At 37.6% G+C, this 25811-nt stretch overlaps 1 long non-coding RNA gene and 1 pseudogene across 1 annotated transcript in view; both read right to left on the bottom strand.

The window, feature by feature from the left end:
* Window positions 1–9298: 9298 nt before the first annotated feature.
* LOC105718889 (homeobox expressed in ES cells 1-like) lies at window positions 9299–9857 on the bottom strand (annotated as a pseudogene).
* An 11732-nt stretch (window positions 9858–21589) lies between these two features.
* Window positions 21590–25811, bottom strand: part of LOC105718922 (uncharacterized) — a 112941-nt gene continuing 108719 nt past the window's right edge. Inside the window, exons 2-3 of the long non-coding RNA XR_001107863.2 lie at window positions 24732–24775; window positions 21590–21699 (exon numbers count right to left, since the gene is read on the bottom strand). This is a non-coding gene — a long non-coding RNA (uncharacterized LOC105718922). The remainder of the gene's footprint in view (window positions 21700–24731; window positions 24776–25811) is intronic.

Consider the following 25811-nt stretch of genomic DNA (forward strand, 5'->3'; position numbering starts at 1 on the left):
TTAATCTACTGAGTCATGAGTGTGAAGGGGCATTGATTATTTCACTGCCGCCTGGAATATGGTCCAGAGAACCTTTTGCTCTGCATCTGTCTCAAAGTTTAAGGTTTTTCAGGTTACTAAGTAAATGGTTCAGAAAAGTATGACCAAATGATGTATACATTGAATTCAAAATCAAAAGAGCTCTACCAAACAGTGGGTAAACATAGTTCACGATGTGCAGCAACTTGTCTAATGTTTGAAAGATGATATTTCAATAACTCCAGATAACTGGAACCTCAGAACCTTACCTGAAGTTACAATTCCATATTTTCTTATGAGGTTTAGGCCTCACTTTCTACACACATGTATCATATCATTCAGTGCATTACAGCCTCTTGCTCTGTAGATCCTTTAAAAAAGAAAGATCTCTTCAGTGTGGTAGGATGGCATTCAACATTATATCTGGTAAAATGTCTTGCAGAATAAATTAGGATACTGAGTGAAATGTTGAAGTAATCATGAAGCAACCCTGCAAAAATATATATAAAAATCAAACTGCTAGTGATATTTTAGTTTAAAGGAAAAAAATATTCATCAACTCAGTGGCTACATATTAGATATCAGGAACTGTATTGATAGGTTCCAATAATGAAATGACATAAATAATAGAAACTTTAATAAGAGTCTGATTGAACTTATGATTATCTGTGCTGTATGTCAGGCAATCTAGAGGATTTATTCGGGATGTGATAGAAATCATCATCACTATATCCTTTAGTTTATTAATAATGAATGGTACTAATCTCCTGAGAGTTCCTCCAGAGGAATGCCTAATTGATTTTGATTTAGTATTTGATAGAGATGGAAAGATCCAGGGATTTCTATTTCCACCAAAAAAAAAAAAAAATTTTCCATGGGCTAAGAACAAAGAGGCAGATTCTGCATTTGATGAGGATTATTTATTCCAGCTACACATTTGATGCTATGATCTGAATATTTGTGTTTTTCCAAAATTCATATGTTAAAATCCTAATCCCAAGGAGAAGGTATTAGGAAGGGGGCTGTTGGAAGGTGGTTAGGTCATAAATGGGATTGACGCCCTTATAAAAGAGGCCCAGAGACATGCCTTGCCCCCTTTCTAGCATGTGAGTACACAGTGAGAAGGCATCATCTATGAACCTGGAAGTGAGACCCTGCCAGATACCAAATCTGCTGGTGCTCTGATCTTGGACTTCCAAGTTTCCAGAGAGGTGGCAGGATGAAAACCTGAGATTAGATATGTGGATTGTGTGGGCCCAAAGTCATGGGGAATTCCATCAGCACTGGAGCCTGAAATACCCCAGAATATAATGACAAATTAATCAGCCAAATGAAGAGAAATATGAGAAATAAATTTGTGTTATTTATAAGCAACCTAGTTTATACTGTTTTGTTATAGCAGCATGAATGGATTAAGACACTCAGGAACTGGGAAAATCAGTACAGGTTGGATTTGATGTCTCATTTTGTTTCATATGAAGTAGATTAGTGTTAAAAGTCATCTGGACCTCCATCAACTCCCACTTTGATTTACAGACTAGAGTAACACTATAAATCTCCTGGCATTAGCTCATAACCAGAGCCTAATAATCTCTAAGAGGTCTGGACATTTTCTGGGCCTAATTTGGGGCTCAATTAGAAAAATAAAAATGGTTAGTCAGATTGTATAAGACAAAGCTACTCCAGGACTTCTATTTTCTGTATTTTTTTATTCCTTTCTCTACCTTAGTCAAAATAATTACTGGACTATCACATTAATATTGTATGAACACCTTATATTGTTCAGGATTTGACAAACCAGCTGAGCAAAGAATTAGAACATTCTCAGATGTTTGACCAGAATGCTTAATGTAGAATTTCTGGCACACATAATAATAAATTCAGTTTGATTCATCCTCCGTCTATTCCAATTCTAGTTACAATAAATCCATTTTATTTTTCACACATATTCTCAAGATTCCAGTGGTATAAGTCAGTGTAGTACTGAAGATATTTGGTGTGCAAGCTTTCTTTTCTTTGACTTGACTTTGCAACTTGCTTTCCAGAACATGCTGAAACTTGGCTGTGGTTTTAAGTTTGAAGACAAAGAAGAAAAAAAAGTGAACATGAGAAAAATTTGTTCCCTTGGTAAGGTAACTCCATTAGGCAAGGTAAGACAATGTCTTCAAGCAAGGAGAGATGACCTCATTGACAAGGAGAAGGTAAGGATTCAGATACTCCAAATTTTTCCAAACCTCCTATATATTCTTAGGGGTCACACCAGCCCCAGAATAATGGCAGTGAATTCAGCAGACATAATTTCCTGAACCTTGTTGCATAGATAAATAAAATATTACTTTAGCTTCATCATAAACAGCCTTTCTATGAGAATTTGGGGAACCGTTATTCTCTTTCTGTGAGCTGTTCAGTAAGGTGATAGACTGGCATCTCACTCAGTAGTCCTTGACTTCTATGCTCTTTTCACTTTTAAATGGAAGTGGCAACTTGATCCCAGAAAGAACTGTCCTCAATGGGCACTTCATTCCAGGCAAACAGAGATGATAATTTAATTGGCTGATTTATCATTACTTTCTGGGGTCTTTCAGGACTCCTGTGCTGATGAGATTCTCTAGGACTTTGGACCCACGTGGTCCACATATCAGGTTTTCATCCTGCCACTTCTCTGAAAATATGTTCTCTGTTACCTACTGGCTGACACTTGTTTGGTATCGATAAGCGTTCTTGATTATAAACAACAGAAACTGACCTGACAACTAAAGTAGGAAACAAATTTATTGAAAAGAGTTAATCAGAAGACTGGAGAATGAGTCTTGGAGAGTGTATTCAAGCTGTAGGCAGCCTACAGCAAAAACATTGCAGAAATGTTCTTTGGCATGAGCAAATCCATAAAGATGGTCATTGGTATAGGACCTCAAAAGCATAGATCGATGGGAAATGTGTAAAAAACAAGGCTTCCCTATATCTTCTGGAATGGCAATTCTCCTATAAGGATGTTTCAAGTATACTTTTTCTTCTTTGATGAAAAGAAAAAGAAAAAGCCAATATCGTATTTACATCATATTACTTTCCCGGGTACAGGATGTTCTTGGAAGCACTCGAGCTTCATATCTCTGCAGGGTCAGAAGGGCATACCCATTTGCAGAGTTAGAAAAATCAGGATAAATATATCTGAAGAAATTTTTTCTAATTTCCCACTAAATGGAGCTACAACACACAGAACTATTAGACTTTTAGAAATACATATATATATATACACACATACATATATTTTTAAGAAATGAACAAACACTGAAAAATGTGAAATCTACTGCTACTACTATTGATTTCAATCCTTTTTATGTATAATTAAGAAAAGAGACTATCCTCCTCCACCTGTCTTCTTTTTTAACTAGAGATAATCACAGTAAACAATTTTGTTTGTATGATTCCAAATGTGTCCTATGCTCATACAGACACATATATCTATACCCCCCTTACACTAATGCATATATATGCAAATGCATAAACATGTACATGTATTTCTTTTAAAATACAGACAGTATGAAAGTTCCTCAGAAAATTGAAAACAGAACTACCATATGACCCAGTAATCCCATTACTGGGTATCTATCCCAAGGAAATTAATTAGTACGTAGAAGAGATTATTGAACTCTCATGTTTATTGTACCACTATTCACAATAGTCAAGATAAATGGGTGAATGTATACATCCATCAATGGATCAGTGGATAAAGAAAATTGGTTTTATATACAAAAATTCAATATGATTCAGCCATAAAAGGGATATCCTGTTATTTGTGGGATGACGTGGATGAATCTGGAGGACATTATGTTTAGTGAAGTAAGGCAGTCATAGAATGACAAACACTACTTGATCTCATTCATATGTGGAATTTTTAAAAGTTGATCTCATAGAAGTAGAGAGTAGAATGGTGGTTGTCAGGCGTTGGGGTTGTTGGGGGATGTTGGGGAGATTTTGGTCAAAAGACACAAAATTTCAATTAGGAAGAAGAAGTTCAAGAGATCTATTGTACAACATGGTGACTATAATAAATAATATGCTGCATTCCTGAAAAATCTTGAGTGGATATAAAGTATTCTCAACACAAAAATGATAACTGTAAAAGCAAATGTTAATTTGCTAGATTTAGTCATTCTGCAACATACATATATATATATATTTTTTTTTTTCAAAATATCATATACACAGTAAATTCATACAATTTTATCTGTCCATTAAAAAAAAAAAGGCAGATGGGATTATACTCTGTGGTTCTCTAACTTCCATTTTCTCCGACATGCCCTTGCTGCAGTCTGAAGCTTCTGGCAAAGAGGAAGTTTGGTTGCTTAGCTTTGTCCTTTTTGTGCTCCTGCTACCCAATAGCTTTGGGATCTTGTTCCTCTGCAGATCACCTTTATGGGCCACAAGGTTGCTGCAGATGCTGTGCTCGGCATTGCTGCACTACCATAATGCCACCACTAGCTTTTGGGCAGCAGCATTTGGCTTTCTACCTTTTTTGACTTCCCTGTTGTAAGCCACTTGGTCTCGCCTTCCCTCTATTACTCCTAACGTCACCATGTTCTTTGAACAACACTGTGTCATCGTGGCTGCTACCCTGTCACAGCATCTGCAGCTGTTGTTCCTCATTTTCCAAGAAGGCCTGTTGCTTCTGATGGGTGCCTGTCTTCAGCAGTGATGTGAAATGTCAACCTGGCTGGCCAAGCCATCACCAGTGAGGCACCAGGGTACCCTCCTCTTCAGCTCACAGCCCATTATGCTTTGCTGTAGTTCTTCTAAGGCAGCATCAGGGCTCCTGTGGTAGAAGGTTGAGGGCTCTGTAATTTCATCAGCCAACACTCAAAAGGGCTCAGGATCCCTTCCAGACAAATGAAGAACAAATGTCTTTGGCTGTAACTAAATATCCATACAGGCAGTTGGCTACAAAGGACTAAAGAATTGAAGGCCTGGCCCTTGGTATCTTGTGGTAAAATGGAGTATGCCAGTGTTTATGAAGTAAGGAACACCCTTCTTTACATTTATAGGTAGAATGAATCTTTCTATTCTTCTAGGAAAATAAAATTACTTACAAACTTCTCAAAATGCAACTATTTTCTGTTTGTATTGAATTAGCCTATATTAAAGAAGACAAAAATGAGGCATTTAAAAATATAAAAAATCCATATGAAGGTTCTGTACCTTTGTACCACATAATTCCACACAGCTAAACTTTGCATATTAAGAGACAATAACATAATGCATGTTTGCTCTTTCAAGAAATGTCTTTTCTGGAGTATCCTAAGAGAGATGAATAGTCCCTAGAGATTAAAACCTCTTAAAGATAAGATTTGGGTTTACCTTTCAGTTATGCCATATTGGATCAGATTTTGTCAGTTTCTTTCTCCGACTTTCAGTTTTATTATTCAAAAAGTGAGTGGGTTGGTTTTATTGGTGTTTGATATTCCCAGATAACCCAAAAAATCTCAGCCCCTTCAGCTTCTAATGCACATGGTGCTTCTACTTTTGTCTAGAGATCAGTAAAACTCTCTCTTATAAAAGGATGCAAATATATTTTTGTAGCCGGGGCTGTAGAATCAAGTGAATAGATTTAGAAAGAAAGGATGAAGTATGTGCTCATCAGTCCTACCTGGGATTACAGTTCTAACCTATACAGGGAATGGATGCTGAAATCATCTTCAAAGGAGAATAATTTAAAATGGTCAAAAGCATCCTTGAGAATACCTTAGGAAATCATCACATCAGAGTCTGACATACTGTCTCTCAGTAAGTTCAACATGACCAGCTTTCTCTGCAGCAACAGAACATACTGAGTGCAAATAAAGTGGTTGGCTTTTGTTTAAAGGCCATGTTTTATGAAAAAGTAAAAATCCTTAAATACAAGAATCATACTCAGAGAGGCTAGTTGGCAATAAGTAAAATGTACTTGATAAATAAGACTCCAAAAATACATTCTCACATACATTCTAGGGCTTGCTATCATTGATTGTAGTGGCAGACTCAATAGCCTGAAATAATTAAATGTCTCTTTTCTTCATTTAGTTATTTTTAGCCAGATGTATATAGCTTAATTTATCCAGGAAACATGCTTATTTTCCACATACTACTAATACTGGCTTAGTTAAGACCTCATCATCATTTGACTAATTTTTTCAATACTGCCTTTCTTTTGGTCCTTCCTATTCTCTTCTCTATCCATTAACCATTTGCTTTCCTAAACATTTTTTCTATAATTAAAATCTATTCTACATGAAACCCTTGCAGTGACTCTCATGTCTATTGCAGCTTTTTTAAAAGTGTGTGTTCTGTGTGTGTGTTCTAATTAAGAAATATACTTCATAGCAGCTAAATGAGTTCATGTGTTATTTTTAAAGGCAAAGTTACATGAAATATGTACAGTTTATCTACTTTCAGAAGATTCAAAATTCAGATTAATGGATTAAAGGCTATGAGATGTCCTATGTTTCCCACTTGTTAATATTTGACCAGAACACCTTTATTTTTCCTAATAACATTCATTGCATTAAAGAAAAGGCATGTTGGAATTACTAACTTGCAGGTGGAATTTAAGTTCCTGAGCATGGCATTACAAGGTTTTTTATGAGCTGTCCCTAGTTTACCCTTTGTAGTGTCCATCATGTTCCATCTCAGAGGTGGCCTGCAGATGAAGTAAGAGCCCTGACCTAGGTTTAGGATTCAGGAGGTCCACTGTGTTTCTGAGCACCTTCCCTGAAGTTTTTTATATCCTTCTCATGAAAATCCTGAGACCAACTTTGATGGAAATACCATCCAGATGAGGCACTTTAAGGTCAGATTGAGACCTGTGTGGGCCCTGGTTCATATTTATTTCCTTCAAGATGTTGTCCAACCCTCTATTCCACCTATGAGGTTGAACAGGTACCCTAAGGAGCTCAAGGACGAGCATGGTACTTCTGTGGCATAATTATATGAAAATGAGCCACGAGAAGCATGATGATGTGTTCATTTTGAGTTGCTGCCCTCATGTTGGACACAGGATAAGTTCAGGGATCTGGGCTAATGACAGTCCATTGCTGACATTTGAGCTTGAGCTGTATATGTAGATCCCTATGTTGCCTCTCACCCATCTGTGTCCTGACTGTGATGCCTCGTCTGGACTATAACATCTGAAGGTGGTCAGGTGGAGGTGGATGTTCTTTTCCCCTCACTGTTGGCATCCCACCTCCTCCATAGGCTCCATGCCACATGTCAATTCATTCTCCACAAGTGGCTGCCCTTGTCTGATCAGAAGGCTTTCACAGTGGCAGCATCAACAGGCCCTGCTGATCCATGTCCTCTCTTATCTCCACCCATGTGGTGACACTGTATTCTCCTGGGTCAGTCTTGAGCTGGATGAAGGATCAGGATTACTTATGCAAATGAGGCTACTCTTCCTCCCCTGCCTGTCCCCTTGCCTATATTTCCTTTTTGTGGCAGTATGCAGGACACAGGTGTGCAATTTGCATACACAAATCACATTCTAAGAATGCCATAGTTATGACCTAAAGAGTTCAAGAGAATAATGGGAGTAAGGTGGGTTGTTCTACCATGTCGTTCTAAATGATAAATTTATTATGGCCAAAAATTATCTTTCACATTTTTTTTTTGCATAAGAGTTACATTTGTAGTTATCATCAAGTAAGCACAATAAAAGCTTGTAAGAGAGTCATTGGATAAGCCAGTATCCACAGGCAGCATGAGAATGATGCAGAATCATGAGTAATGATGTAACCAGTATTAAATAGGTGGCATTAGGGAACATCAGAGACAAGATAGACTGTAGTGTTTTATATAAACAGGTTCTGAAAAGCCATGACCATTGTGGAGTTATAACAGTTTTGATACCTTTTTATTGCAGTGGGAAATATGAAATTAGCCAGGAATAATGCATTTGACAATACAAAATAAATCACTATTCTTCATATGCGTCCATCAATCTTGTAATACAGTTTTAACCAATACACTGGTCAGGAGCCCTCAAATTTATTTGGTCAATATCTCACGTTCTCTAATGGTGGCCTTGCTTACCTTGCTATATTCATTTCTTGCAATTTCCATGTAAACACTTTAATTTTTAGCAGTCTCAAACCGTTTATTTCATGCTTTTGGCCATGGTATCCTCTTTCTGACAAACTCTAATGCATTCTTTAAGACAGCCCAGTCCTCTCTGGAGTCTCCAACTTCTCACAGTTTCCCCTTCCCTCTTTTGATCTCTGTCAGGCTTTCATGATTTCTGCTGCCATTGGAGGGCTGAGGTTTAACCTGGAAGGATTGCAGGAGGTCACAGCCACTCTCTCTTTCCTGATCCTCCATCACCCCTCCTAGGGCTAAGCATATAGAAACCCATGAGAGAATAGTTCTGATGCTCTATCATGCCCTTTTTAACAATCTGTGTATTTAGGTAATGGAGAGTTTCCCGCAGGTAAAAATGGTGGCTGAAGCTTTCAATTTTCTCCTCTTAAAGGTTTGTGACCCTGGAGAGGTGAAGAATAATTTCCCTACCTCTCATGAACAGAAGGTTACTAATGATTTATCACAGCTTTCACGGAAGGCAGAGCTCTCTCCAACTGCTAAAATTACAGATAGCCTACACATGATTATTTAGCTTGTTTCATCTTACAATGGGAGATGAAATACATGGGGAATGGTTATGGCAACACAACCATATTGGAAGAAAGCCCCAGAATTCAGTCTTCAATTCCAGTTTCAAAAGCTTCCAGGATTCTATCACTCTGTTGGGATAAGGGAGCTTCCTTAATGCTCCTGAACCTTGTTTGAGAGGGAAAGTCTGACATCAAAACATCTGATTTCCTGCATCATTCTGGCTGCCTGAGTCCTCTAGACCAAGAAGAATGCCATTATTCTGCCCCATTCTGAAAGCACTTACATAAAATCCTTCTTTCATCCTAGGCCCTGATTAGCTTCAATTACAGAAAGAATTTCCAATTTTTTTTTTTTTTATTTTAACAAACTAATTTATTAGGATAATTTTGCTCACTTAAAAAATAGCAATCTTTTCTGAAAATGATTATTAAAATATATAGGAAAGGTCTTTACTATAACTAAAAGTGCCCAAATATAATATGTACCGTGCTATAATAGTAATTGTTTACAATATATTTTCGGAAAAAATGACAATATGCAGATTAAATGCAGGAAAGAAAACATCACATTTTAACACTTAATATTTCCACTGATTCTTCATGCTCTGCAATTAGAAGATAATTTCACTTGTTTAATTTTCTATCTATTCCAGGAGATTTGTGTTGAAATTTTTTTTTCGCCATTAGAAACTGTGATTCTCTATGGGACCTTTTCAGTTTTGCACGCCGATTTTGGAACCAAATCTGGATTCTGTCTTCCTCTAGATTCAATTTTTGAGCTAAGTCTTCTCTAATATCAATGCCAGGATAGCAGTTTACTCTAAAGACATTTTCTAACACTTCAATCTGGTTTTGAGTAAAAGCAGTTCTTGGTCTTCGGCCTCTATACCAACTCAACTCTCTTTTCAAATACAGCCTTTCTGAGGCTGAAAAGTAATTTTCATATTTTGAAGCTTTTTCTTCTGGTATTGGGTTATCCACCATGCTAGGGAATGAAATCTCACTGGGAGGATTTGGGACATGTAGACATAAGTTACCATCTTTCCCTGAGGAGCTGCAGGTGTCTGCCCAGGGCCTGTGGGGTTTCATTAATGGAACACAGTCTTTCTTCTGGTCCATTCCTAAGATTCTCTCAATTGAAAAGGAGCAAGTTGAGGGTTTGCTTTCCCGGAGCTAAGCGCCTTCCTGAAGGCTGGGAGACATCCTCTCGTGGTCTGTGCAGAGCAACAGCTCTGGCCTCTGTTGGCTCTGCTGCACGTGTATGAATTTCCAGATCTTTTTGGGTTACCATGAATTTAAAAATTTGCTCTAGCATTTTTTTTGTTTGTTTATATGCTTGTTTGTTTTGGTTTTGATTCTCTAAGCATCATCTTACAGCCTTGATGGAGAATTCACTGTTGGAGTTCTCCCTCTCTGAAAACTTAGCTGTAGCAAGTCTTCTTGCTACAGCTTGGTCATACGTCATAGGTTGGACATACTTAGTCATAAGTTAGTATTAAGAGTCCTAGGCCACTGTCTGCCACCACACCCTTGTGCTAAGAAATGCTTCAGTTCTCCACAGGAATGGTCATCTGCGTGACTGGGTGGCTGGGAACAGTCCTGGGACACTTGGCATAAGCATGTCTCAGCCTCTGAGGATTTAAATCTCAGCAGCATATTAATGGCATGTTTGAACCATGACTCAAAGCAATTTTCTGTGTCCCCTGCCTTAGTTCTTCCTAAGAACTTACTCAGTTTCTGGTGAAAGAGTTTGTACCCATAGATTATATGACTGTTTCACTGAAGTTCCACAATAATAGCCCAATCCTTAGGGGAACCTGCCTCCACTGGCACAGCATAGCAGTAACTTAAAGCCATTCCAAGGAGGTCTGGCATTGATTTCCTCTTGCCATTTTAAAAGGACTCTGAAGTCTTAGGAAAAAGAGGATTTATATAGTTCAAATTAAAAACTATCCTCCTTTCAAGTCTGCAATTTTGCATAATGCTGTGCCAGCATCAGTTCCTAACTTGCACATTCTCCCCACTGACTTTGTACTTATACTCCAAGAACCATTATGATTCACATCCAATTTAGCCTTACTCCCTTGCATCCTGTGTCCAGTAGTCAGGCAGTCATGGTGAAAATAAGTCCTTGGCACGGATCAGTGATTTGTTATTCATAAGTCTAGCTGAGTATTGTAACTAAGTACAAAATCACAGGATATAAATGAAATCCTAAAAAAACACACACACACACAAAAAAAACAAAAACCTCTGGCATCTTAATGTGGTCCAGTCTATGCACAGCATTTCACTAAAATAACACAGTCGAACAACAGAATATAATTAAAGAGAAATTCCAGTATTGGTTTAACACCTCAAAACAGTAACTGGTAATTCACAGAAATTTTTCTCCTTTTTTCCTTTCCTCAACTCTCCAAGCCTCAGCTCTACACAGCTGCTGTCACTCCTTGTTGCTGAATACCCCTAATTTATTCTCACTTTAGTCCTGATTCCTCAGCTTCTCTTCAACCTTCCCTCCATCTTCCCTCTTTTGGCCACAGTGCTGCACCAGTAGCTAGCTCAAGTGGCTGGCCACCAGGACTTCCGATTCCACCAAAGATCATACCATGCCACAATAAGACAAGATTTGGGGGACTTTGTGGGGTCAGGCCTTGTTTGGTTTGAATGTATTTCCTCCAAAACTCAGATGCTAAAATGTAATGGCCCGTGTGATGGTATTAAAAAGAGGTAACCAAGCCATAAGAACTTGTCCCTCATGAGTAGGATAGAGTGTATATATTTTTTTTTTCATGACAAGAGTCTCGCTTTGTTGCCCAGGCTGGAGTGCAGTGGCTCAATCTTGGCTCACTGACACCTCTGCCTCCCAGGCTCAAGCAATTCTCCTGCCTCAGCCTCCCAAGGAACTGGGATTACAGGCACACACCACCATGCCTGGCTAATTTTTATATTTTTAGTAGAGATGGGGTTTTACCATGTTGGCCAGGCTGGTCTCGAGCGCCTGACCTCAGGTGTTCCCCCCGCCTCGGTCTTCCAAAGTGCTGGGGTTATGGGCATTAGCCACTGCAACTGGCCAATAAAGAATTTTATAAAGGAGACTTCATGCAGCTTTCAGCTAACTTGCTGTTTTGCTTTTCTAATATGTAGAAACATAACATTTGTCTCTCTTGCCTTTCCTGCCTTCTGCCATGTGATGATGCAGCAAGAAGGCCCTACCAAGATGCCAGTGTCTTGATCACGATCTTCCCAGCCTCAGAATTGTGAGAAAATAAATTTCTGTTGTTTTGAGATGGAGTTTTACTCTTGTTGCCTAGGCTAGAGTGCAATGGCACAATCTCGGCTCACTGCAACCTCTGCCTCCTGGGTTCAAGCAATTCTCCTGCCTCAGCCTCCTGAGTAGCTGAGATTACAGGTGCCTGTCACCATGCCTGGCTAATTTTTGTATTTTAATAGAGACAGAATTTTGCCATGTTGGTCAGACTGGTGTCAAACTCCTAACCTCAGGTGATCCACCTACCTTGGCCTCCCAAAATGCTGGGATTACAAGCATGAGCCACTGTGCCAGCCATAAACTTCTGTTCTTTAAAGATTACCCAAGCCTAGGTGCAGTGGCTCACACCTGTAAGTTCAGCACTTTGGGAGGCTGAGGTTGGAGAATTGCTTGAGGCCAGGAGTTTGAGGCCAGTGTGGGCAACATAGTGAGATCCCATCTCTATAAAAAATTTAAAAAAAATTGCTCAGTCTAAGGTATTTTGTTATAGCAGCATGAACAGACCAAGACTGGCCTCCAGTATTCTCCCTCCATGAATCTAAATAGTCAGAATCCCTTGAGAAATTTGGCCTTTACTCACTTTAACTGGTTTTCTTACTGAAAATGTATATGGGGCTTTTTTTTTTTCTTTTGAGATGGGGTCTCTCTCTGTCTCCCAGGGTGGAGTTCAGTGGTGTGATCACGGCTCACTACAGCCTCAAATGCCTTGGCTCAGGTGATCCTCCTACCTCAGCCTCCTGAGTTGCTGGTACCACAGGTGTAGGCCACTATGATTGACTAACTTTTAAATTATCTATATAGATAAGGGCTCATGTTGGTCAGGCTGGTCTTGAACTCTTGGGCTGAAGCCACCTTCCACCTCAGCCTCCCTAAGTTCTGGGATTACAGATATGAGCTACTGTGCCCAGCCACGTGGAATAATTTTTGAGAATAATATTCTCTACAAAAACATGTTTCACCAACGTATTAGGAAAAGAAATGGTAAGACTGAGCTGGAGATTCACCTGGTGTACAGGAGTCTGTTAATGGGTCCCAATTTTATCCTGATGCTTACTGACTTTGCAGGTTATCATGAGGGCCGAAAATGTTTCCTCCATAGTCCAGAGGAATAATCAAGATTTCATGGAGAAATGTTTAAAAAAAGAATGAAGTGCTACAATGGAGGAACTGCTTTCAAGCAGGTAACCTGCCCAGGAAGTGGAGCAGGTAGGCAGGAAGGTAGTGAAAGCACTCTGGGCTTTAATCTCAAAATACCTGCTAGGGAGGGATAGGGGAAAGGCAGCAGAAGCAGATTTGAAAGATACCTGTACATACCTCTCCCATCTTCAGCAAGATTCATAAAGAAAAAGAGTATTTTTAAAAAAGAAAAGAAAAAACACCATGGAGTTGCAGTGAGAGGAAGAGGCCATTTAGAGAACATTGTCAAGAGGAGATTGGCCACGAGTTTAAGTCCTGGCTTATGTACTTAATAGATAAATAATCTTGGACAAGTTATTTTCACTCTTTCTGGCTCAGTTTCCTCATTTGTATTAGGGAAGCGATCATGGTGCTTAATTGGGTTAGGTACTTACTTCACAGGCATTGAGGACAGCTGTTCAGCCAGAAAGATCACTGGGGAGGCTCCAAATGGACAGAGACTATGTGGTTCTGTTGAGCAAACTAAAAATAATCAATAGCTTTGTATTGAGAACTGATTAAAAAGATACTTCAAATCTCTGAGAGTTCAAGTAAGGAGAGTTTGTACTGAGAAGAATAGATATAAAGTTCTGACATGGGGATAAGATGAACCCTCTGTCTGGCATATTTCATTTAATAATATAGAATGGCCAGCTTTGGTAGAGGAACTAGTCCAAGAAAGGTAGGTATCATGCTATGAGAAATAATTGGAAGGGGCATGCAAATCATATATTCATTCATCCATTCATTCATTCATTCATTCATACGTTGAGCATTTATTGAGTATCTACTATCTGTGTTAGGTACTAGAGGTATATCAATGAACAAAATTCCAACCTATAGTCAGGTAGAGGAGCCAGCCATTTGACAAGTAAATGCATATATAATTTAATTTTAATAAATGTGTCCCTGGAAGCACACTATACACTGAATACATAAAATCAAAATCCTGAGAGTTTATAAAACTTTCCCAACATCTAAGTTGATATAAAAAAGATGAATAAAAATTGATCAAGTGAATAAGAAAGAAAAGAAAATTCCAAAGAGATGAACATGTGGGAAGAACCTGATCTCAGAAAGAGACTGGTGTCTATGGGAAACTGGAAGTTGACCAGATAGTAGATTCAGAGGAGCATGAGCAAGCAGGAGAATCATTTCAAATAAAGCTGAAAAAGCAGGCAGGGAAAATGTGTGGAAGGGTGAAGGGGTAAGGTTCTAGCAATGGCTGCTGTAAATTCAATAGATAAACATAAATTTTTGTTTGTAACGTTTAGAAGCAAAGGGACAAAGGTATGAAAATTTTACAGGACCCTTAAACTAAAGCAAAGGGAACCCAGTCTGTCCTGCTGCATGACCATATGAGACAGGGACAGAAAGAACAATCCATGCAAAGAACATCTGCCCAGATGAGTGTAGAGAAGATGCGCAGATTATAAGGAAACAGAATATAGGGAGCCAAAGCTTTCCCTAAAAAGAGAGTTGAATACTATTTGGCTTTGTGCAAGGAGATTATAGAAAAAACAAAATAAGACAAAACTGAAATGCTACAAAAAAATTAAAAGCAAGAAGCACAGATAGCTGAGGAGTGAAAATAAATAGTTTTCTGATGTTATAAAATTTCTAGAGGGGAAGCAGGCCAATTTTCTCCCCTAAGATTCTTAGAAATAGAAGGGAAAAAGCTAAACGAGCGAGAAAAGTAGATTAGTAAGCCCACTTTACAAGAATCTTAAAATGCAAAAAGAAAACGGCAGTGGCTAACATTTTGACCATTTACTTTAGACAAGGAGAACTATCTATATTATTTTATTTAATCCATCTAGCAACCTGGTACCTAACCCAATTAGGCACCATGATTTCTTTCCTACTAAAAATGAGGAAAATGAGCCATAGAGGGAGGAAATAGAACTGTCCAAGATAATTATGTTTTAAGTAGATGAACTGGGACTTAAACTTGTTGTGACTCTAGAGCCTGGTAAATAATACTTTACTGTTTTTCTACATTGCCTTTCCAAGAAAGGAGGAAATTATATAAAGGCAATGGCAGATTGAGAGCTTCAGATTAGAGAAGAAAGAATAGTGAAGAGGGGTTAACAAAAAGCTTGGCAGACATTATCAATTCATCACATGAGGGTCATAGATATTTCTAGTTGGATGGTCCAGGACACTAAGATGGATGTTTTTAGTGCTAGTATTTTTTAAATACAAAGTTCACACATTCATGAGATCCAATTAGTGTAAGTTTTCTCTTCTAGCTTAATACAGTGCAAAAATGTACCATCAAGAGTTATGGAAGGGGAAAAAAACCACATTTCCTCAGCTGGCCTTTTGGGGAAGTGATGAACCCCTCTTTTCAGAGAGCCAGATGTTGCATCCTTTTGGCCAGATTTCTCACCAACAGACCAGAGAACAGACCGAGGTTTTAAAACAATTATTTCTCTTTCATTTTTAATAATAGTTGTAGCATCTTATGACTTTTCTTACAAGTTCCGCTAACAGAAGGGAAAATTATAAGTTTAGATAATAAACTTATACGAATAACGTCAAAGTAACATGGGGATGACTAGGGATAAGTTTTGGTGCTGTTCAATATACTTACATTTTCTTGTGTGCAGTCAACCTTTTTAATGTGGTGACATCTATTTGCAGGCAATACTAAGTCTTAGGTACCTGAATCTACAATGGAATTAAAATGTGATTGTCTTTATTGATCCAAGGGAAATAGTCTTGAGACTTAGTAATAAATTAGAAAATTGTTCCTTGGTAGTAAATTAGAAAAATAAAAAGCACAAATGAGTTTTCAGTTTTTTGGTATCCTGATCCATACTCAACACGAACGTGGTTGCTGAAGAAAGCTAAAGGTTTAATTTCATGTGAGTTCTCAAGGCAACATATTATTCAGAATTTTTCTTATTTTGTAATCTCTCAGCATTCAGCTGATTCTTTGGATGCCTTTGTTCATTCACTCAGTATTCTGGTGATGCATCAGTAAGCACAATTCATACCAATGAGACATTAGCAGTCTGAGGGAGGATCTTAATGTCTGTTAATATTTCCTAAAATAATTAAATATTTTTGTAGCAAATATTTTACTGCTGTATAATATTTCAGAATTTGGCTCCTAACCAATAACAAGTTATGATTCTATTATTCCTTCAGAAACAAAGAAACATCATTTCTAGAAAGGTGGGTAGGATTCTGTCGTAACAAAGTGCCCTAAACTGGACAACTCACAGTTGTAGAAACTGGAATTTTAAGATTAAGGCGCCAGTATGGTTGGTGTCTGGTGAGGGCCTTGCAGATAACCACCTTTTTGTTGTGTCCTCACATGGTGAAGAGAGAGAAATCTCTCTTTCTTCATCTTCTTTTACCTTATAGCTTTATTGAAGTATAATTGACAAATAAAAATTTTGTATATGCAAGGTATACAACATTATGATTTCACATATGTATATTTTTGTGTAATGATTACCACAATCAAATTCATCAACACGTCCATTACCACACACAGTTACACCCTTGGTTTGTCCAGGGGAAAGTGAGGACTTAAGGTCTACTCTCTTAGCAAATTTCAAATAAATGATAAAGTATTAACTATAGTCACCATACTGTATATTAGAATTTATTCATCTTGGAACTGAAAGTTTGTACTCTTCGACCAGACCAACCTCATTTCCCCTAGAGCTCAGAATATGTAAGACCTGAAATTGTAAAACTCGTAGAAGGGATCAGGCATGGTGGCTCATGCCTGTAGTTCCAGCTACTTGGGAGGCTGAGGCGGGAGGATAGCTTGAGCTCAGGAGTTTGAGGCTGTAGCTGATTGTAACATTGCTCCACTAAACTCCAGCCTGGGTGTCAGGGTAAGACCCTGTCTATCTAGAAAAAAGGGGCCTGGTGGAGGCTCCTTGACACTGGCCTTGGCAAGGAAATTTTGGATATCACACCAAAAACACAGGCAAGAAAAGCAAAAAATAAGAATAAACAGGTGGGACTACATAGCACAGGAAACAATCAGCAAAATGAAAGGCCAACCTACAGAGTGACAGAAAATATTTGCAAACCACATATGTGATAAAGGTTTAATATCCAAAATACATAAGGCATACATACATCTCTTTCTCTTCTTTTAAGGCTATAGTCCTATGGGATTAGAGTCCTTCCCTTATGACTTTATTTAACCTTAATTACCTTCTAAAGACCCTATCTCCAGATACAGTCACACTGGGAGTTAGGGCTTTAGGATATGAATTGTGGGGGAGGGGGAGAGGATACAATTCAGTCCTTAGCAGTTAAGAATATTATATAGGCATTTTTCCAAAAATCTTTCAAATCTTATTAATTTATTAATTGGTATTGATACAAATTTGTGTTAAAAAGGACTGAAGGTCATCTGGTTTAATTTTCTCTTAAAAATAGAAACTCCTTCTCTAACCAGGGTGTTTCTACAGAAAATATTTGAAGGTTTCTTGATTTCTATGTCTCCATGTTACCTTTTATTCTACACAAGTAAAAGTAATAATTTAATATCTTTTAAAAGTTTTTCACTATCTGAAAACACCCAAATCACCCTGCAAGGACTGCCTTTTTAAAACAGTAAATTTAATAATGCTTTTTAGATTATTTCTCAATTGAGTGGGGGAAAATGTGGTATTAAATCCCTGTTCGCTTGCTTCACTTTCCTTTTTACTCAGAGACAAAAAACAGTACTGGCTAACTACTCTATTAATGGTGCACTCTCCAGGAACTGCAGTTCCCACTGTGCTGCCATTACAAGTAGTCAGAAAAGGTCATTGTGACTTAAAGTGAGCACTGCAGGTGAAACAAGCTGGATCCACGAGTCAATGATGACTCATTCTCAGATCATTCTGCCATGCAAAGCTTAACAGCATCTGGTATGAAAAACTCCACAGACATGCCAAGTTATTCACAATTGTTTCATGTATATTATTTCCAGTCTTCAGATTTAACAAATGTCTATTATTGGTTTATTGTAAACAAGGACTGCTGTCAGTCAACAAACATTTACTGAGCTCTATCTTTGTGCACTGGATGGCATTGGGGATAAAATACAAATAGGATCTGCAGTAATGAGAAGGAAACCCCAGAGCCTTGGCCAGTCCAGATAAAACCTGGCCTTTTTTTTGACTCCGCACCAGCAGAGACCCAGACACATACATGTCCTCTTTCATGAATACTCACAGATTTGTCATTATCACCTGCCTCAGCACCATCAAGGCTCAGCTCATTGTGCCATTGATTTCTGCTTCACATTGCCAGAGCAGCCTAGACTCCAGATCATCCTTTATCCCTCAGATTTTTATCCTCCTGTCACTCCAGACAAATAACACCTAATCCATCGCCCATTCTACTTCAAGCCCTGAGGCCCTTCCACTGTAAATTCTGAAATTCAAAATCAATCAGGAGCAAAATCTCCCCTATCTTCAGACTATTCACTGAATGTTTCTTTTGCCATCTTGCTAAAAACTGGGTCACCCTAAGCTCACTGCTTTCCTTGAAGAACCCCTAAGTGGTGGGTATTTTCTCTCTCAAACCCTCTTGCTGTTGGTCCCTGAGGGAGGTTGTTGTACTCCTTGTCCCTCATCACTACTTCAGATCAATTTTTTTTTCCTGTTTCCTGACTCCCCGTTTCCTGCTACTGCTACACACACACAGCTTTACACCACAGGTCATCAACTAGAACACCGACAATTCCTTCTAGTTGCACTCCTCTTTAGATCCCCAGATTACTCTCTCACTGCCTACAGCTTTTAGCTTCTGGCTGAATGAACTCTTTCCAATTCTATTATTGCCATCATTTTTGGTGGTTTTTAATATCCATGTCGATGATCTTTGCAATATCTTAATCTCTAAGTTCCTTGACACTCTAATAAAGAATCTATCTCTCAACTCTACCCATTTACTTCCAAGGTCACACTTTTGGCTTTATTATTACCATAAACTGCAAATATCCAGCCTCATGGTTATGAAGCATTTGTAATCTCATGACCTTCAAATTTTATCTTCAGCTGCATATCTTCTCTGAAATAAAAAATTATATATTAATTTATAATTTGCCTATTTGCACCTACTATGTTCATTTACTGCAAGAGTGTGCTAGGCTCAACAGTACTGTATTTAAAGATCAGAAAATGTCAGCTTTATTTCCAACTCTGATACTTCCTTTATATGCATGTTGTTGTTTCCAATTTCTCTCTGTTCCCTATAAGAGGATTATATTCCCTCTGGTTCTAACAACAGACTTGGGTATGTGACTTGCTTTAGTGAAAGAAATATGAACAGAGTGTTTTATGCTAAGTCTCAGCAAAAGCTTTAAGAGCCATATGTGGTTTCAGCACTGCTCTTTTTTCTCTGCCATTCAGCGGAGATAGGGCTGCTTCTTCAGCCTGGATCCTGGAATCAAGGAGCTGTGGGACAGAGTCAAAGGTAGTTTACAACTGCACTTACATGAGTGGGAAATAAACACTTGTCATTGTAACCCACTGAGTTTGGGGTTCATTGCACAGCATAATCTAATAGATTGGGACATGTCACAGTTTCCTAATTTAAGTAATGAGGACAATAATGATATATCTTTCTTGTCTATACCAGAAAGTTGTTGATGGGATCAAGTGAGAAAATACATATGAAAACGTTTTATAAAATTCTACTATACCATTAGCATTATTACTGGAACTAGAAATACATGGAATTTCAAGATCTAAAGTTATTCATGCTTCTTTATCCCTGCACACAATACAATGGAAATACAGCATGTGAGATATGCTAAGCAGACAAATTATGATTTTATTCTTTCTTATTTACTAAAAAAGTAAGGCTGATGTTTAGAATATCAAGAATATTAAGGAGACATAGAAAAACTGTACTCTTAAGACTTCATTCCTTCAAGATAATGCCTGCCTACCTTACTGCCCACACACACTTATTAAATACATCTTACATCTCTTTTCTCTTTTCCTACACTGTTGCATTGTGTTGCTTTTACAAGACTTCTAGATTGTGTCTGAAGTTTTAGAACTCTGAGTTATCTTGAGAGTAAGCTCACAAGGAGCTTGTGCCAGTGGTTGTGAGTGGCAGAGGCTGCTCATTGCAGAGTTACTGGGCACAGGTTAAGTGAAGCATCATTCTGTGCCCACTTCCCTGCAGATGAAAGGCACATCAGTAGGTGGAGAGGAAGTGCTGCGCACTGAGTTCAGTGGGCCGGTGTCTGCTGGGGAGACGTGTATGTCATTTCATTAATCTTCACCTCAACCTTACCATGTATGTGTCATTATTCCCATTCTGCGAATGAGAAAACTGAGGCTTTGCATGGTGGAGGTTCTTGTATAAATTGGTAAGAGCCAGAAATGGTTCCACAGCCCAAGGCTTTCTACTCCAAATTTCTAAGATTTTTCTATCATGTGCTTCATCTGAACCTTTCCTTTTCTATCTGGTGTCATGGACAGTTCAAATCTAAGTGCCCATTTTGGGTTAATCGCCTTTATTTTTAGCATGTAGATAAATCCAGCTTCAATAAGAACCTCTGGATTTTGTTTTGTGTCAGGGGATTTGAGGAGCATGCAGAGAAGGTCAGATAGTAATTATGATTCCACTTAATGGTTCTAAAATGAAAAATGAAACTTTCATTAGAAATGAGAGAGAGTCTACATTTGTTCACACAACATAGCTGAAATGTGACTGATAGGAAAATTTCTTAAAAAAATCATAAAAAACAGAACTTTCTCTAGGTTTAGCTCTGGTAAGTATAGAAAATAAGGCAATTATTAAAAATAGGGTAAAATGGCTTCTATAATAGAAGATAATATTGTTATTATTCCCTGACAGGTATTTATTGCTAGTTATTTGTCTCACTGAGGGACTATTCACATCTTCTCTTCCATTGGGCCTGTGTAGACCAGTAATTCAGGTGGCTGGCCTCCATTTCATAAAGACGTCTGAGCCACCTCTTGCTTGTGCATTTGCCTTGAAGTCACCTCAAAGATGGGCTGAGAAGGCTTTGGGCAGACGAGGATCCCCTGAGTAGAAATTCCAGAAGACAGAATGAAAAGAGTTTGAGTAGGATGCTTTTTTGGTTGTTCTTTTCTTTTTTTGAGATGGAATCTCACTCTGTTGCCCAGGCTGGAGTGCAGTGATACAATCTTGGTTCACTGCAACCTCCGCCTCCCAGGTTCAAGTGATTCTTCTTCCTCAGCCTCCTGAGTAGCTGGGACTAGAGGTGGGTGCCACCACGCCTTGCTCAATTTTTGTATTTTTAGTAGAGATGGTGTTTCACCATGTTAGCCAAGATGGTCTCAATCTCCTGACCTCGTGATCTGCCTGCCTCAGCCTCCCAAAGTGCTGGGATTACAGGCATGAGCCACCGCACCCAGCCAGGATGCTTTTAACTAATGTGAAAATGTCATAGTTTGCCATGAGTTAACAAATAATTTTATTTCCTGGAAGACAGCATGACTCAGTATAAAAAGTTTTGGAGTTGAAAAGATGAGTCCAGATTCAGGCTTTTTCACGTGTTTTCTTCCAGATTTCAGGGAAGTCACTTCTTTTTTTTCCTTTTATCAGTTAATGTGTGAAAAGTACCTAGAACTTTGGTATACAATAAGCATATAGAAAATGTTAGCTGTTATTGTTAATTGCATAATAGAGCTGTTAACATTTGCCTTATACAGTTGTTAAGAATATTAAATACCTTTTAAATAAAACATCTAATAGAGCACTGAGCCATGTTTAATGCAGTGGATAAGCTATTTCAATATCTATGGACTATTTGGAGATTCGATAGACCTGATTTTGTTTTAGGTTATCCAGGTAAATCTAATACATACAGGTCAGGCAACCACTAATCTAATGTACTACCAACTATATTAGGAAGTGTAGCTGTTATATTTATCTACCACCTACCATCTTCTAGGGAGAGTGCTAAATGCCAAAGAAAAATTTTTTTAAAATAATAAGAAGTTGTATCTGTCCTCAAGACTTTAACTAGGTGAAAATGAAACATGCATATTAAAAGATGCTTAAAAATAATAAAATAATTTATGTATTATATCATCAGATATTAAATTCTATAAAGACTGATAAAAGTTAGAGGGCTTGTGTAGGCTGGGCATGGTGGCTCATGCCTGTAATCTCAGCACTTGGTGAGGCAGAAGTGGGTGGATCACTTGAGGTCAAGAGTTTAAAAGCAGCCTGGCCAACATGGCCAAATCCCATCTCTACAAAAAAATACAAAAATTAACCAAGCATGATGGCACATGCCTGTAATTCCAGCTACTCAGGAGGCTGAGGCAAAAGAATTGCTTGAACCCAGGAGGCAGAGGTTGCAGTGAGCCAATGTTGTGCCACTGTACTCCAGCATGGGCAACATGGTGAGAATCTGTCTCAAAAAAAAAAAAAAAAAAAAAATTAGAGGGATTGTCCTGCTAAGGTAGATACAAACTGAAATGTAAATTGGGGTGACCTTATGCATTGTCTCATTGCCTTATTCCCCCAAAGAGTTGTCATTGAACCCTTTTATGTTTTTAGATGAAGAGCTGGCTTAACCACTTCAAAAAATATTCTCCTACCTCCAAGAATAATAATTTGCTTACCTTAAATGTATTCCAATTTAAGATATATTTATTTTCATCTTATGTCTTAATAATGAAAAACATGCATCCAAGGAAGCCCAATCACTTAAAGAGGATTGCAATTTTCATTTATAACTCAGAAATTTTTTAGCATTTCATATTTATTATAAGTGTTTATAACAGATATTATTGATGCGTAGTGTCATTCTAAAAAGAAAACTATTTGATTCATAGTCTTTCTTAACTTGATAATAAAAGAGAAGTCTTTTAAAAACTGCTATACATTTCAAGAAGGATAGTCCCTCTTTGTATCTACTATTATTAAAATAAAGGGCTTTTGATCTACTCACTGATAAAGATGCGCCCTAATCTATGGGGAACTGATTGTAAAAACTAATGACCAGTTCATTTATTATTGTCTTGAATCGCTTCTCTTTGAATTTAGACTCCTAAATCAACAGCGTTGGTTATAAACCCCAAGGAAAAGTAGAGTTATGGAATGTGAGAGTCAAAAGTTTGTGCTCTCATGAGCTCATTTAAGAAGAAACAAACCCAAAGAGTTATGAGATAAATTGAGTTCTTAATCTGACATGTCTTTTTCTATTATGGCAGCATGCTAATCAGGTATACTTGAAAATGGAAGAGTCTTCCTTCACCAAGGAGAGTTATTTTCTACATGTTCAGAAGGAACACACTTAGGGCAGGAAAGGATGGAAGAACTCCTACCTCTCCAGTTAGAGGAACTGAATCAATACTACCTGACAATGAAGTGGCAGATGGCCCTTTTGGAGTGGTGCCACTTTTTGTAATGATGAACTCTAGTATGTGACCATGAGGGAGTGGCAGAGAAGTGATGAGGGAAGGAATACTTAGAAGTGAGCTCACAAACTGAAAAAACAGGTTTCGAATGGAACGCTAGCTAAAGTCACCAAAATGAAAGTAAGCATAGTAGGTTGGAATAAAAGCCTCTGTTCCTACTTTTGCATGGAAGCCAGCACCATTACAGCCACTTCACTGTTTCCTTTTGTTTTAGTTTTGCCCCAGTATTTTCCACATCCAGAAGAGATTGAAAATTTGAACTGCACTATTTCTGAAGGAACCACTCTGGTTCTCTTTGACAAATTCTGACTAGTCAGAAATGTGATAGAATAGTAGAGTAGCGTTGTTGTCGTCTGAGTTTTCAAAAAAGAATCTAATGGATTCTGAAAACTCTTGCTCAGTGCAATTGATGTTGATCTCTGGGGAAAAATCTAGAGTAGATGCATTATTAGAAAGTGTATGAGTTCTTGGACTTTCACTTTGCTTTGGCAGGTTTACTTAAATGACTAATTACAGTAGCACCACAGCCAATTCAATGACATTTTTACTCCCAAATAGAAATCTGTTTAATTAGGTGCCTTAACACTAATTATATCTATTTTTAAAATGTCCCTTATGGATTCAAATATCTAGGTAATTGTTGTTTCAAGATATTCTTGAATCATGCAGGGTGTTAGGCAATGACTCAATAAGATTGTCTATATCTTAAAGAAGTCAGTCATTAGGCTTTATTGGTCTGAAATTGTAGGGTATATATATAAAATATAAAAGTGAGTAATTGGTGAAATATGATGATTCACTGATTGCCTCTAAAATGCTATCTTAATAATATCTAAATCTCATATCTCGTATGACTGTGAGGCACTTGAAAGTGAAATCCTGGTAAGTGGCTCATTTGAAGATATGGAGGTATGCCAATTCCCTGAATATCTTTAGCTTTTTTATGTCCAGATGGGATTAGTGACAATTACTTAAAGGAAGACCATTCTAAAAATAATAATCCTGCCATTATATTTAAAGACAGGGGTTTGAGAAAAATTATGACTTGGGGTCTATGATAGAAAAGTTGACACCAAAAGTTGCCTACCAAAGGAATGCCTGACATTGATCTGTCAGGTTCCAAACAGTATACAGAAGGTCTGAGTCTTAGCAAGAATTTAGCTAAGAAAAATTACTGACTATGATACCCTAAACAGAAAAGCTTGTCATTTTATAATTATAGATACTTACCTGTCTTGAGAATTCTTATGGCAATTTATGGACTACAAGGTTTCCTGCAGATAATGAGATAATAGTTTCAAATCATTCATGAGATAAAAATTTAAGCTGACATATTTCAATCTCAAAAGGCAAGATAAGGGGATTCTAGGAAGTTGAGGCAGTGAAGGAAGCATAGTTTCAAGAACTTCCCAATCTCCATTGGCAAAGCAACTAAATAACAAAGCTAAGAATATGTAGATTTTTAAAAAATAACATTCCATCTAAATCCAATGTGCAAGTTTGTTACCCAAATTTATCAAGAACTTCTAGAAATTTAGTGTTAGCATCTCTGAAGGAAGAAGCAGAGAGAGAAAAAAAATGTAGCGACTGAAAAATGGAGTGACTGAAAAATGGAGTGACCTAAGAACAAAGAATCAAACTCAGGTACTCACTAAAAAGCATGGGATGCCATTTTGAGAATAACAGCTAAAGCTAACAAGGATTTTGACCACTCTAAGAACAGAGAAACATGAGGGGCTCATGGTAAAATTTAAATAAATTTAAGCAGTCTCACCTCTGTGAACTCTTGACATTAAGTAGAACTCCCTTCAAAGAAAGAACTCAACATTGAAGAGAAGTTGCTGTAAGTTGAATCAAAATTTAACAAGATGAAGATAAAGGAAAGAGAAAAGAAAGATAAGAATCTAGAGACAAACAGAGCTAGAAAACTTCAGAAAGCAAACCACAATATTTTTGCACATTATGTTAAAACAGAAAAGAGAATTCTGTTAAATTATAAAAGCTATCACATCTCCTAAAAATCTAGGAAAACTAATCACAAATACAATTGTCTAATAGAAAGTATTTAAACCAAGTCCTATAAAAACTACTATAAGAGAAAAGGGAATAAAAAGCAAAATAATATTCCCATAGATAATGAAAGCATACCAGATAGGCATAACATAGAATACATTAAAACTGTTACTGAGTACTTCCAAGCAAACTAAAAGATACTAGTAAGATGATATGATGTGTAGAGCAATATACACCTGAATTTTAAAATACTAAAAAATTTCTAATTAGGAAGAAAATTTTAAAAATCATTTTAGA

The sequence above is a fragment of the Aotus nancymaae genome, unplaced genomic scaffold (assembly GCF_030222135.1).
Source record: "Aotus nancymaae isolate 86718 unplaced genomic scaffold, 86718_ANA_hifiasm-v0.15.2.pri h1tg000010l, whole genome shotgun sequence".
NCBI lineage: Eukaryota > Metazoa > Chordata > Mammalia > Primates > Aotidae > Aotus > Aotus nancymaae.